This window comes from Cygnus olor, chromosome 10 (genome assembly GCF_009769625.2).
Source record: "Cygnus olor isolate bCygOlo1 chromosome 10, bCygOlo1.pri.v2, whole genome shotgun sequence".
In the NCBI taxonomy this organism is placed as follows: domain Eukaryota; kingdom Metazoa; phylum Chordata; class Aves; order Anseriformes; family Anatidae; genus Cygnus; species Cygnus olor.
In genome coordinates, this window is record NC_049178.1 from 14,323,122 (window position 1) to 14,336,416 (window position 13,295).

At 39.7% G+C, this 13,295-nt stretch overlaps 1 protein-coding gene across 1 annotated transcript in view; it reads left to right on the forward strand.

Annotated features, from left to right (window-relative positions):
- Nucleotides 1–13,295, forward strand: part of PTPRG (protein tyrosine phosphatase receptor type G) — a 402,944-nt gene that overhangs the window by 143,696 nt on the left and 245,953 nt on the right. The window lies entirely within an intron of this gene.

Consider the following 13,295-nt stretch of genomic DNA (forward strand, 5'->3'; position numbering starts at 1 on the left):
TAGCATGATTTAAATTCAAGGTCCCAGTGACTGGTACTGTTTTAGGAAGAAACGGCATATGGTTTTAATATGTTAAAATCTGTCTTCCACTGCAGAATGGTTCTAAAATACTTTTGCTTTTCCCTTTCTGTACACTCATTCTGTGCACTCTCATTTCTCATTTCCCAAATTCCACAAGATTCAGCCATCTGGCTTTCTCATTATCTGGCCCATTGTATATTGTTAGTCCACCTTTCTCCAAAGACAAGGAAACAAAGAAATTCCATATTAAATTTTGCATAGTTTCATATTCATTCCTTATTTGGAGTCCGATTTTAGTTTAATTCTTTTCATCATGTCTTTCTTGGTCCTTGCCTGCTTGCACTCTGTGTTAGCATCTGCTGATGGTTGCTCATATGTGTGCTGCATGGTGTAGGTTTTTTGTTTGTTTGCTGGCCAAACTTTTATTTTGTTTTGTTCTTTAACCCTTTGCTGTTTCTGTGGGTCGAGCACTAGTTCAAGAGCTGCAGCCTGTAGCCTGGCCAGCCTTGGCATAGAGCTCTGTGCAGAGCAGTCAGTTGGCTTCCGGGGGCAGTGGCCTCAAAAACTGGCCTAGAAGCTTCCCTGTGGCTCCCCTCTGCAAGGAAAAGGCAATGACGACAATGACCAGTGATGAAGGCTGTAGTAACCCCCTTCAGTCTCCTGTAGTGCAGGGAGAGGAAGAGCAACGGTTGGGATATAACCCCTTGGAGCAGAGCACGTTGTGTGGAAGCGGTCCTGGACTGAGCCCCGCTGGGTGCGCCAGGAGCAGTGACAGGGAGCAGCGGGGGGATCCAGGTTGAGGGTTTATAGAGAAATCTAGAGGTCTCCTCTGCTTCATTCCGCCTGAATATCTTGAAAATCCAGGCACTGCTTAAAGTCTGTGTGGAAGGCCTGGCTGGGCTGGGCTGGGAGAGCAGTACAGCGTGTAGCAAAGGCAGAGTCGTTTCCATCCCTGCGTATCCGGGCTCTGTTCCCCATGAGCTGAAAAGGCCTACACGGCCTCGGGGAAGCATAAGAGTCAAGGATTGGGAGAAGGAAGCAAAATCCATTGACATTAATCCGAATTAACCTTTGAACACCTCACGTTTTCTGAATGCAGTTCTTTAAATGGCAGCAGACAGCGGTAAATGATCTTGTTTAATATCTCTGGGCTTCAGTGAATGTGAAACATTAGTATGAAATCTCCTTATTGTTATAATAAATATCTGGTTTAGCCTGATAAGAGGTGAGATGGTTCATAAAATGCTGGATGAGTAAGCCTAAAGAATCTGTTTAATTGAATCTTCTTAGTTATAACGTCACAGTAGTCGAAAATAGAGGCCTGGGGAATTGTGGTTAAATGCTGCTTTGGCATTTTCTCATTGGCGGGCAGGGCTGGTTATGATCCTGCTTCGGGTCCCGATGAAACCAATTGTAGGCAAGTCGTTCCTAACAGCAGACGAGGCATTTTTGTATAAACCATGACTGTATGGAAATGTGCGTGTGTGGGTTGGAATGCACATAGCTTAATTTCGTAGGTCAAATAAGGAAGCAAGGCTGATTTTAACCACAGCGTTTGAAGTAGCAGGAAATGTGTTTCTTAATGTCACCATTTTTCCTTTTCTTTTAGAAATGCTATGCGCTATATTGCATAGGGAACACTTAACAGTTGTGTCTCTGGGTCCCTGTTGTTTACCGATGTGACCTTTTATATAGCTCTGAAATGTTGTGTTGTTTTTTTTCTCCCATGTAAAATGAAGCTTAAATTTAAATTTCCTGTACCACCCAAATTGGCATGGCTTGGTTTTATACAAGCTGAACAAGTTTCTCTTCCTTGGGTGAGTAATCTGCTGGAGCTGGTTATATAAGAAAAGGCTGTAAGAAAGGTTATTATGTGCTACTTTAAAAGATCCTTACTGCAAATACAAGACCTTTGTTTTAGGTGACAGAAAAGAAGATAGAAGCACCAGAAAAGTGATTAGCTATCACGCCATTTATAAAACCTAAGCATGTCCAAGTAAGTTAACAAGTAGTTAAGGGGATCATAAATCTTATGCTTAGGTAATAAATACCTGCATTATACTTGCCGAATACGAAGAAATGCCAATTTCATCACACATAGGTCTGAGCTCTGACCTACAGATTTCTGAGACTTCTTAGAAGTTTCTTCTCATTTTATATCATGGCTGTACTATTTCCTGCCATACTGCAGCCTTCTCATCATCTGGGAAGAATCAATGTCAAGTTGTCAAACAGACTAATTGGTTTAATATTTTATAATTCTTTTACTTAAACTGATTCTTAGCCAGTGATAAAATCACTTTTGTTTTAAATGTTAGTGTCTCTGGCAGATAGAAGTATTAGATACTTGGATAGGATTTTCAGAATTGCCCATGGCTTTTGGACATTTAATTCCCATTAATTTCTGAGAGGTTCTTTGCTTCCCTCAGGACACTTTTAAAATCTCAGCCTTTGTAAACCTTTTGGTAATGGCTGGTTTTAAAATCTTTTCAGTGTCAACTTAACAGGAAATCTGTTTCTCACCCTGTTTCTACAACCATAAAAGGTACGTAGGACTTTTCCTTCGACTTCTTGGCAAGAGAAGCAGCCAAGACAAGCACAAATAGGATCACAGCGACAACCTTGCTGCTGAGATCTGGCCACCTCTTCGGGAGGGAGCTCTGTTTGTTTTTGCAGTGCTGCAGGCAGAGTGCACGTCCTCTCCGCTGCATGAGCTGCTTCCCACCAGGACCAAGGGGAGGGAGAGGGCTTGTAGGTGCAGAAATAACCTGGTGCTCGTGAGCCAGCAAGGACTGCTGTTGCTCCCACTGGTCGACTGTACCTTCACGTCTCCTCATGCAGGGAGCCATGCAGCAACTCCTGTTAGTGCTGCTAAAATGTGGTTGTGAAAGAACTGGGGTAGTTCGCATCTCCTTTGAATTGTTGTATTTTATATCCTATAGCACAAGCCTATATAATAGAAGGACACTCAGCTGGAAGGCTGCACTGCTCTGAAGAGATTAGAGAAAGGCTGGTATTAGCTGCAAAACCTTTCTTGCGGGTTTGTTCAGAAACATACAGCTTAAGGAGCTTAGTAAATTCTGGGTTAAAACTAGTAAGTGAATTCAGAGCAAGACAATATGGCCTGTGAAATCTGGGCTGATGAGAGAAGGCTGAATGTGTAAAACAATGGGGCTGGGAGCTGGGAACGCTGGGAGCCAAGCTGCTCAGCCTTAGGCTAGCCTGGGAGTTGCGATACACGTGATAAAAGCAGCCTGGTCCAATAGGGAAATTCTGCCTGAAAACTTCACTTCTGCCCTGAAATCATCAGCCTTCATCTCCATCTTGCTGACATTTCTTGGCTCAACCGTTTCACTCATCAGTAGCAAAAGACAATGTGAGAAAAAACATTTTGCAATTCATGTTGTTCCTTTGCGTGTGTTCAAAATGGCTGCTGGGCAAGGGGAAGTCTTTTCCCAAAGTTTAAGAAAGGAAAACACAGCAGAGTGGCTCTGGGTCATGCTGTGTAGTCTGGCTGTGTCAAGCATTAGCAGTCATCCTCCAGGAGTTACTGTTGAATGCCTGAAGCTCCTGAACGCTTTTCTAAATGGGACTTTACTCCCTCCCAAAGAAGGGAGGGAAGACAGTAGTGACCTTTGAAGCGATCTTGTCAAAACAGGGATTGCGAAAAATGCCATTGCTTTTGATCAGAGACACCACTGTAAAAATAAAGGGCATTCAGTATCCTATCTTAATTTTTCTGACTTGCATTTGTCTGTAAAGTCTTGTCCTTTGTCTTCAAAAGCACCGTAGAGATGTGAAACATAAAAGGAACGATCATGGGGCCACCAAAGAGCCCCGTCTTTGTTGTTGTTTATACTGAAGTATTATGTTATGCTATTGGCAAAGTAATTTTCAGCTCCAAGTGAGACAAGATCAGTCACAGTGGTTTTCACAAGATTGATGTGAAGAGCTAGAGTGGTGCTAATTAATCAGAGATGGGGAGAGCATGTGCCTGCATACTCAATTAGTGTAACATTTCCTAAATCGGAAAGGAGCTCTGCCATACAATAATACTACACTAGAGCCTGAAGGGTGCAGGGATACAATTCATAATGAACTACCTAAACTCATTACTCGAGCACTTGCACCCCTATTGGATGGTGAGCCCAAAGTGGATTTCTAGTCTGGGTACTGCAGCGTTCGGAATAACCACCAATGCTTGAAAGTCAACATTTCCTTTTATTTAGAAGATGTTACATTACTAAGGCTCCTTTATTATTATTTATTATTATTATTATTATTATTATTATTTACTTAAGCAGAAAGAAGAATAGGTGTTTGTTACAGTTAAAGCATCTTTGCCATAAGCAATGTTAGTTACAGCTACTTTTCACTTTTCTTTGAAATCTAGTGTTTTTTAAGAGAAACTACAGGTTGTCATAGCTGCTACAACACTATAAATAAAAATAAAGTGGTAGTTCCAGTTGTGTTGCAATGCTGCACATGGAAGCTTAAAAATGAATACTGATCTCCACCTAAAAATGGAATAGTAGGACAGAGTACTTCCTGTACTTGGTACTAAATTAAATTCACTCTTAAACTCTAGTGTTCGGGCTTGTTTGTTCTTCCCTTACAAAAAAAAAGATACTTTTTCTTGCCTATAGGTAGAATAACCTGTAACTATGATTTGAAACAGCAGAAGATTTTAAGTCTTTGAAAATAAAGTGATTTAGTGGTATAGCAGCTTTAATTTTATCCAGATTTGTAGTTTACATCAGGCACAGCTGTTGAGGAAACCTGCAGAATGAATTAGAAATGGATTAATGAAGCTGTAAGACAAATACATTAGAATATTTTAAACAGCTCTCAAGGAAACCGTTTTATTTAATTTTAGTCATGTAATGGCTTTATACTCTGAGCAAAACAGAGTAAAACAATAGACTCAAATTCTAAATTGACAGCAAACGTATCATTTTTTCCACAGGCTTTTGAAGTATGCAAACCCATATAATTATTTTCTGACTAGTGAAATTGGCTCATATGGTTTATGAGGGGAAATAAGCCCTCCCTAACAAATACAGTCTGTGGCAGCTGGCCCTGTACCTGCTACACCACTCTCTGGCTATAAAACCAGAGATAACAGTCCAATTTCATTTGTAGTTATGCTGCTATAAATCTGGAGTAAGTTCATTGGTCTGATTCCAGCATTAGAAACCTAAGTTATGTTTCCTTTCCCAATCTCTGTCATTTCGGACTATGTTCTATGTGATATGGCATGGATGAAATGTGTCTAGTATCTCTGGTATCTTAAGTCAGAAATAGGTCACTGGTGTTTGGCTCTCCATGAGGAAAATGCTCCGTTCAGCAGCCAGATAATGGGGGAGAAGGGGATGATAGCTTCTGGTCAACTTACTCAAGAAATCCTTATGCTGATTATGTGCCTCGCTCAAGTTTCTGCTTAAACAGTCCCTGAAAATACAAACTTCTGATGCCTCTGGGTTTGCTGAAGGAACCTGGTTACTGTGTTATTCTGCGGGTGGTTGTGGTCATCCTTGGAGCATGTGTTACTCCTGGGGCATTGTAGTGGGACAGAAGCTGCCTAGCAAAATTACGAATGTAGGTTTACTGGTCTTAATCATGCTGCTGTAGTTAAACTGCCATAAATATCTTATAATGCAGAACATCCTCCTTTTTCTTCTGTTTAGCTGAAGTGTTACTATCTGAGAATTTACACTGACAGAAGGAAGATTATACCTATGTGGAAGGACTCCCCCCAGTGATAGACAGGTCTCGCTGAGTTGCTCTGTAGCTGTTTGAAGCTGGCTAGAGACAGGTTTATTCTCTGTTCTGCTTAACTGTGGGTTTTGATTGCTTGTCTAACAAAAGTGCGGATTCTTAGGAATCTGGATAGAAACAGTGCTCATAAGAAATAATTATCCTTGCCTTACGCTCAAGACATACAAGTTACTCTCTTGACCTAACCAAACATAGGTCAAACTGAGCTTAGCCCGTTCTAGAGAGATTTGAAAGACCTGTGTATGTAGTTAAATTCCTGTACAGTAGAATAAGTCCTTTAGTTGATAGCATAGGGTAGATAGTTATTCTAAAAATGGTACTGAAATTAGAGAGCATGTGCAGGAGTTTGTCCTGGCCCGCTCTTTCTTGCATTGTTTGATACCTTCCTTTGGCCATTGAGCATGGCTGATACACTTAAATGTTACCTGTTCTTTACCCTGGAGAATCACCTGGAGCAGCATATACATATATTTTTTTCTCACTGCAGTGACTTGGCTGTGCTTAAAGTCTGTGTGGGTAAAAATAAATAACATTCAAGTCAATAAAATATAATAAATAGCACCCCTGTTACAGGTACAAAATGATACTGCTGTACCTCAGAGAGAGTCGTGCAATTGTAGCAGCAGAAAATGCTTCTTAGACAAAAATGTGATCTTTCACAACCCAGAATATATTTTTTCCACTTCTGTCTGACTTCATAGCCTAGTCAGAAAAAGCTCTTTTTTTTTTTTCTTTCCTCTTTGACCATACTTTGTTCATCTTTGTTCGTATTTTGTTGAGTACTGTAATCAATCCCAATTATCTCTAGGTCTCTACATCTGATTTCGATGAATGGTATCATGCCATACCCCAAACCATTGGGGTTACCAATTACATAACATGTTGCAGAGTGGGTTAACATATTAACAACCTTTGCGCAGAGTATTTTTGCAAAGATAATCTGAGGCATTAACTAGTAGAACAGGGACACAAGTTTTGTTCCTAAATGCAGCTGACTGAAAATTGAGTTAAGTTTTCTAATTATATGGACAAACAGCCCTGGAAGATGTTTCTGTTGAAGCCATTGTTCTCTGATCAAAAGAGGTTTGTGACAGAATCGTCTTTTTATGAGATGAGAAATATGAGTTGTATGAAATGTGCTACCTTGACGTGATCTGTTACGTATTGATAAGGTGTTTTCAAACTTCTTGCAATTAAATGTATGATTCTAGTAGGCTGTGATAATATTTTTTCCTTTGTATGGACAGCATGTATTTCTTGTCTTTTTGTCAGTGGTTTAATTTTAGCCTTGATGTTAGACGTTTTCATTTATGTGTTCTAGCCCCCTTTCCAAAGGAGCAGATGTTAACTTTCCGTGAATGCGGCTCAGGTAGGAAAAGCAGCAGGTATTTTAACCTGTAGGAGGCACAATGAAAACTAGTGCTCAGAAGCTGAAGTTTCACGAATAAAAAAGGTGCAGAGTCATGGACTGTTGGTCGGACCCAGAGGGACATTTCTCGTGTTCCCAAGTCCTTAGGTTGTCTCTCCATGAGCAATGGTGCCTGGGTTCTGGATGTGCTTTTTGCTAATGGATGCACCAAAGGATGGCTGTGTGCCTGGCACAGAAGAATTAGGGAACACTTTGAGACATTACGTCAGCTAATTCAATGCAGAATGGAGCTAGGTATCTCTTCCCAACTCCTTTCCGTCTTGGGGAGTGCGTTCCCATTTAGGACCACTTGTTTGTGAAGTCCTTGGGCTCGTGAGCCTCCTTATTAACCCGTAGCTCTGGGTTATCTAATCCAGACACACATGCTGGCTGCCTGGTGGGACTGCTCAGGTCCTGAACCAGTGGTAGTGTGGGGGATTTTCTTTGTCTGTTTGCCAGCTTGTGAGAAGCTTGACTGAAAGGCACAAATTAAAACCTAAAGAGAGCCTTACTGGAAGGGCCAAGCAGATGGAGATCAGCATGGAGACTGGTAAATGCCGTAGTAAGACACAAGACAACTTGTACTGTTGCCCTCAGGCTGCATCTGTTACTGGAAATAAAACTTGGGGTTATCATTATTTTAACTTACCAAATATATACGGGCTGGCAAAAAACGATTCTGATGTCTCTGAACATTTTCATGAAAGCACATCTTATGTTTCTGCAACAGTACACAACACTATTGCTCTGACTTCACCTTCATGTAGACACTGAACACAAGAAGTAATTGCCTGTATTTCCACCCATATTCCACATCAAGCATTTGCTGTTGAATCACTGATAAATTATATGCCAGGCTGCCTGTACAGCTTAATCTCTGCCCGCTGTCTGTTTGCAAATAGCATGACTTTGCATATTGAATCATATTGCAGATACTTTATTGACAGTAACTTTTTATAACCTTATACCCATGGCTATGTTTAAGCAGTTTATCATTGCCTGTATATCTACCAAATAAATTAAACACAGTTATTTATAACAAAATGACTCTAAAGCTGTGAAGTGATTATGGTATTTTTAATAAGCAAAGGATTTGGAAACCACTACAATTTCCATTTTTGCAAGTAAATTAGTATAATTATGTGTTTTAGTTACTAAAATAAAAAACAAATTGCAAAGCATGTTTTTATTCTATTAATAAACTTGGCTAAAATGCCGATTCTTCAAATACATTCTACGAGGTAGGAAAGGATGAGGTTAATGATAAGATAGCTGCCTTTTATCACCTCTATAGTTAGAAAGCCTTGTTGTTTTTATCTTTTTGGTGTGTTGTTGGTTTTGTTTTTTAGGTTTTTAGTTCCTGGAACAGTGAATATATATATATGTTTTTTCAAAAGTGAAGATTATGTTGAGAAAGTACCATGAAGATGTAGCCATACCAGAATAGTCCTGTTGCGAACTGAGTGAAGGTTTCTAACTTGAATGCTTTAGGTTACAGGTTATCCCTGTTCATTCATTGGTAATACATATTGCAGATCACCTATATACTGTTCTAAACTGGCAACTTTAAGAGCAATGACTTGAAAATATTTTTCCAATCTCCTTACATAATTTTTTTTTTCTCATGCTTTTCTATTTTAAAAGTATAATAGAAGAGTGTTTAACTTGAGTCAATGGATCGAGGACCAGGCTTTGGTGCCCTGTGCTCGGCCCCGTTTCAGTGGAGGTGCAGTTGCCCGTAGGGGTAAGGTTCCTTCCCACGCTGGGACCTGGACCTCGAGTCTCTTCCCTGCTCCCTGTCTTGGTTCTCCTATCAGTAAAATGGATTCTCACTTATCTCTGAGAAGTCCTCTGAGCTTGTCAGGGGGAAAGCGGTGCATATTTTATAAGTGAAGTATGTAAGGATAAGACACATGGGAAGTGATACAGTGTCTGCTGAAATCGATGGGTATCTCCTTTTAGTTAAATAGAGGCTGAACCAGAAGCTAAGACAGCCGGCAGCACTTGGGTAGGAGCTCTGCACTGCGCACTGTGTGTGCATATACTGACGAGCTGATTGGGAACGTGTAAAAGAAAAAAAGTTTTTCTTATGAGCTGTGGTTTACAAAATGTTTATAATGATTTGATTTTCATTACATAAACTCTCATCTGTTTTTGATTAGTGTCTGGGTGTAAAGACTTTATTTTGTATGTCCTTTTATAATTTTATACAGGAACAATCAAAACCTGAAGGGATTCTGCACTGTTTGTATATTAAATCAGTCCTGATGGTCTTAATCTCATCAGTAATTAAAAACAAAGTTAACTCGGTACTTGATTGAGATGTAAGGATGTTGGTAATTTACTGTTTCCCTCTCTAGAACAGTAATGTTTTGGAGGTTTGGTTTACATCAGAATTCTGCAGTGCTTCCAAGAAGTTCAATCTTATATCCATGGTGGGTGTTTTTGTTTGTTGGTTTGTTTGTTTGTTTGTTTGTTTGCTTTGTTGTTGCCATTGTTTTGTTTGTTTTTTCTTTAGATAAAATAATTTTGACTTAAGCATACTTTTGACTTGGGTATAGGTGGCAGGATCCACATAGGTACGAATGCCAAGCCGTAAGCTGTGTCGCTTTTTTTTAAAAAAAAAGCTTTTTTTTGGTGGCAGGTTAGTTAATCCTGAGTAGATGGTTCCATGTGGTTGTTGCACAAGGGGCTGGATGCCTGTACCTGCACAATCCTACTATTTACTGGCACAGGCTGCCTGGAGAAGCTGTGGATGCCCCATCCCTGGAAGCATTTAAGGCCAGGCAGGATGGGGCTCTGGGATCCTGCTCTGGTGGGTGGCATCCCTGCCCACGGCAGGGGTTGGGAACAGGGTGCTCTTTATGGTCCCTTCTAACCCGAGCCGTGATTCTGTGATCTTCCTGTTGGCATAAATTCTAGGGATACTGGAAGCATTGCACAGTCTGATTCACTTTGTAGGACAGGCATTACCCAGTGATTTCTGAGCCAAGAATTCATTTCTGACGTTTGTCCTTTGCATAAACACAGTTTTTTATCTGCAGACTGACTTCACAATAGCTCCATGATAACCTTGTATGTGATGTTGCAGTGGTTCATTCCCCTTCTGCTAGGTTAGTGCTGATTTCTGCCCCTAAATGGTACAACTTCACATTCCAGCCACTGGATTTAATGTCTTTGCTAGGCTGCAGCTGTCTCCGCCCTGTGTTCTTAGCATTGATCCTAGATGAATCGAGTTAAACCAAAAAATGACTCATCAGGTCTAGGATAGAAATTAGAAGATAGTTAGGATCCTGGAAGGCAACAGGGGCAAAGTCCTACCTGCTTTGTAAGAAATCTGTATTTTCTTGACCCCAATTCATTAATGCAATGCCGCTTTTTCTGAAATGTCTTCTTTTTCAATTTCCTTTTTGAAAAAGGTTTGCATAGTGGGATAGTAACAATAGCCTGGCAATAATCTCATACATATGTTGAACAGTCAAAACACTGTTTTCATCCTAAATGATAGCTGGCTGCTTATATCTCCAAAGAATTTTTCAGTGTCTGGCTACAGCATCGTGCTGGGAATTCATGTGACCCAAAGTCTCTGTCAAAACCACTGCTTTTCAAAGAAGTCTCTCGTTCTTTAAGTTTGACCTGCATGTATATATTATGTTCCAAAATGCATCAAAATGATTCAGGTTAGAACAGTTCTCTAGGAAAAACTTAACCACTTCATAGAGCATTTGTTCCTGAGAGAACATTTTTAGTCTTTTTAGATAGCAGTTTTGCCTGCAAAATACCCATTTCCAGCAGTGGTGGTTTTTCTGTGTTTATTAAATTTGCTTCTTTAGATAGTTTTCTAGGTGTTAATTGCCTGCAAATTTAGTAATTTGACAATGTACAAAACTAACAGTTTGCATGAGATGTTTTCTAGCATAGTCCTTTTTTTCCCCAAGAAATCAGCAGTTTGCTTTTGCTCGGGGAATGAAGAGTCCTCGAAATAGAGGCCAAAGCTGTGACCTTTGTGTCTCTGAAGACCTTTGCAAGTCTGAGGGAACCAGAAAGCTATGGAAAGACATTTGAGCAGATGCCTGATTACTTCCACGTGAACACTGGTTGTGCTTGCATTTGACTGAATCAGAGCTCATGGTACCTGTCCGTGCCCCTAACCTCGATGTGCTCAATGCCTGCCTTGTCAGGCGTCCCCAGGCTGAGGAAGGCGGCGATTCTTTCCACCCTGAAAAGAATACTGCAGCTGAGGTATAGTTTAGGACACGTATGTGCTGATTCCAACAATTATTTTTTAAAACAGTATACAACTTTCTTTTTCTTTTTTCTTTCTTTTTTTTTAAAAAAAAAAAGTGGCATGTGAAATTGTTGTCCTTGAACGTTGTTCTGCATTGGTGAAGCTCCAGTATAAATGCAGCTTTGTGCTGATGTTAATGGCTCTCTGTTCATCTGATAAGCCCCCAGATGCTGTGATATTTGCGGGTTGAAGACGGTGAGTGTGGCTCGAGCAGAAGCTGGGCACCCGTTGTGTTTGGGAACTGTACACCAGTGGAGAGGCCCTAGAACCAGGGCTCGGGTGGGCTGAAGGAAGACGTCTTCCAGAAGCTCCTACAGCCCCCTGGCCAGCTATCACTCAAGGAGCCTGTACAGCTGGCAAATTAATTTCTGCCCTATTGAAATTAAAAACAAATAAATAATTGCTACAGTGTGATGGTGCATTTTAATATAAGTAATAAATTCATGGTAAATTATATTTATACTGAAACAGGGAGGCACCATGTATCTTTGGTGATTTATACACACAATCTGCCAAGTTACTGAGCTAATATTAATTTGTGGGAGACATCAACCTCGCTCTGCAAGATAATTTAGATTATTCCTCATACAATTCCAGTGCATTCATGTGAAGCTATGGGAACAATAAAAATATTAATAAGGGACTTAAAACTGGAAAAGCTTATGGGAAAGAAAAAGCCCCATACGTCTCTGAATAAATCTTGTTCCTTGTGTGCAGATTTATTTCTTAATTCTTCTTCTGTTCTAGTATATTTTCTGTAGTTTTCTAGCCTATGTTCATCACCATGGTATTTGAATACTTTGAGGTAGTCCATTAAGTAGCATGTTCATCAGATCATTATACCCTGTCACTGAGGAGAGGATTAAATAGTGATATTGCATCTATTAATCTGGGAAACTGTGCTTCAATTACAGCAGACTGGAGAATGGATGGAGAGATGAGTTTTATTGGCTTACGGTTTTGATAGCACATAGATGTTTTACTTTAATTTTTTTCAAAGACAGACGCATTAGAAAAAAAAACACCAAATTAAATTATTTGAAAATCCACATAATGAAATAGGAGAATTACTTATATTTTACTAGGTAATTATCAAATAACATAGATTAGTCATTTGAAGAAAAGAATGTTACAATCTGTCTGTCTATCCTAGTAGCAAAAATAAAATATTATTATTTTAAAACTACCATGCAAGAAGGCTATCAGTCTCCTAAGGAAAGGATGGGGAATAGAAAAATTATCGGCATATATTTAGAAAAGAATATATCAGCTGCAGAGGAAAATAAGCCAGAAAATTACATCTCCTGGTAATTGAAAAGTTAAAATTTCCATGTGCCAACACCTGGGATTGGAGGGGACAAGCAAACACCAACCAAAGCCATGATGAAATATTAAATAAAAATTTAAAACTCTCCCCGTGCAGCTTTCACAGTTCACCACAAGTATGTGCACTGGGACATAGAAGACTATGTGGATAGATTATATTAGTTCCCTGGAGCTAAATGGAAAAATTCGGAAGTTATGTAAAGGTTTTCAAACATAGATATTGCATCCCAGCAGGAGAAACAACTGTACAGAATGGTGACATGTAAGAATTCTATAAATTTTTAATTAACCAAATTAATTCTTTTTTTTTTGAAAGCTTTTGACTGCATAATTGGGAGGAAAGTTCTTCAGACTTGTTTTTCTGCAGTCGTTGCCTTTTTTAAGTGTAACAAAGGTTGCGTGAGACTAACCAGAAGATACTTGTCTTCATCAAGTTTATTCATTTTTCATTTATTTTTATTTTGAAAGCAATCA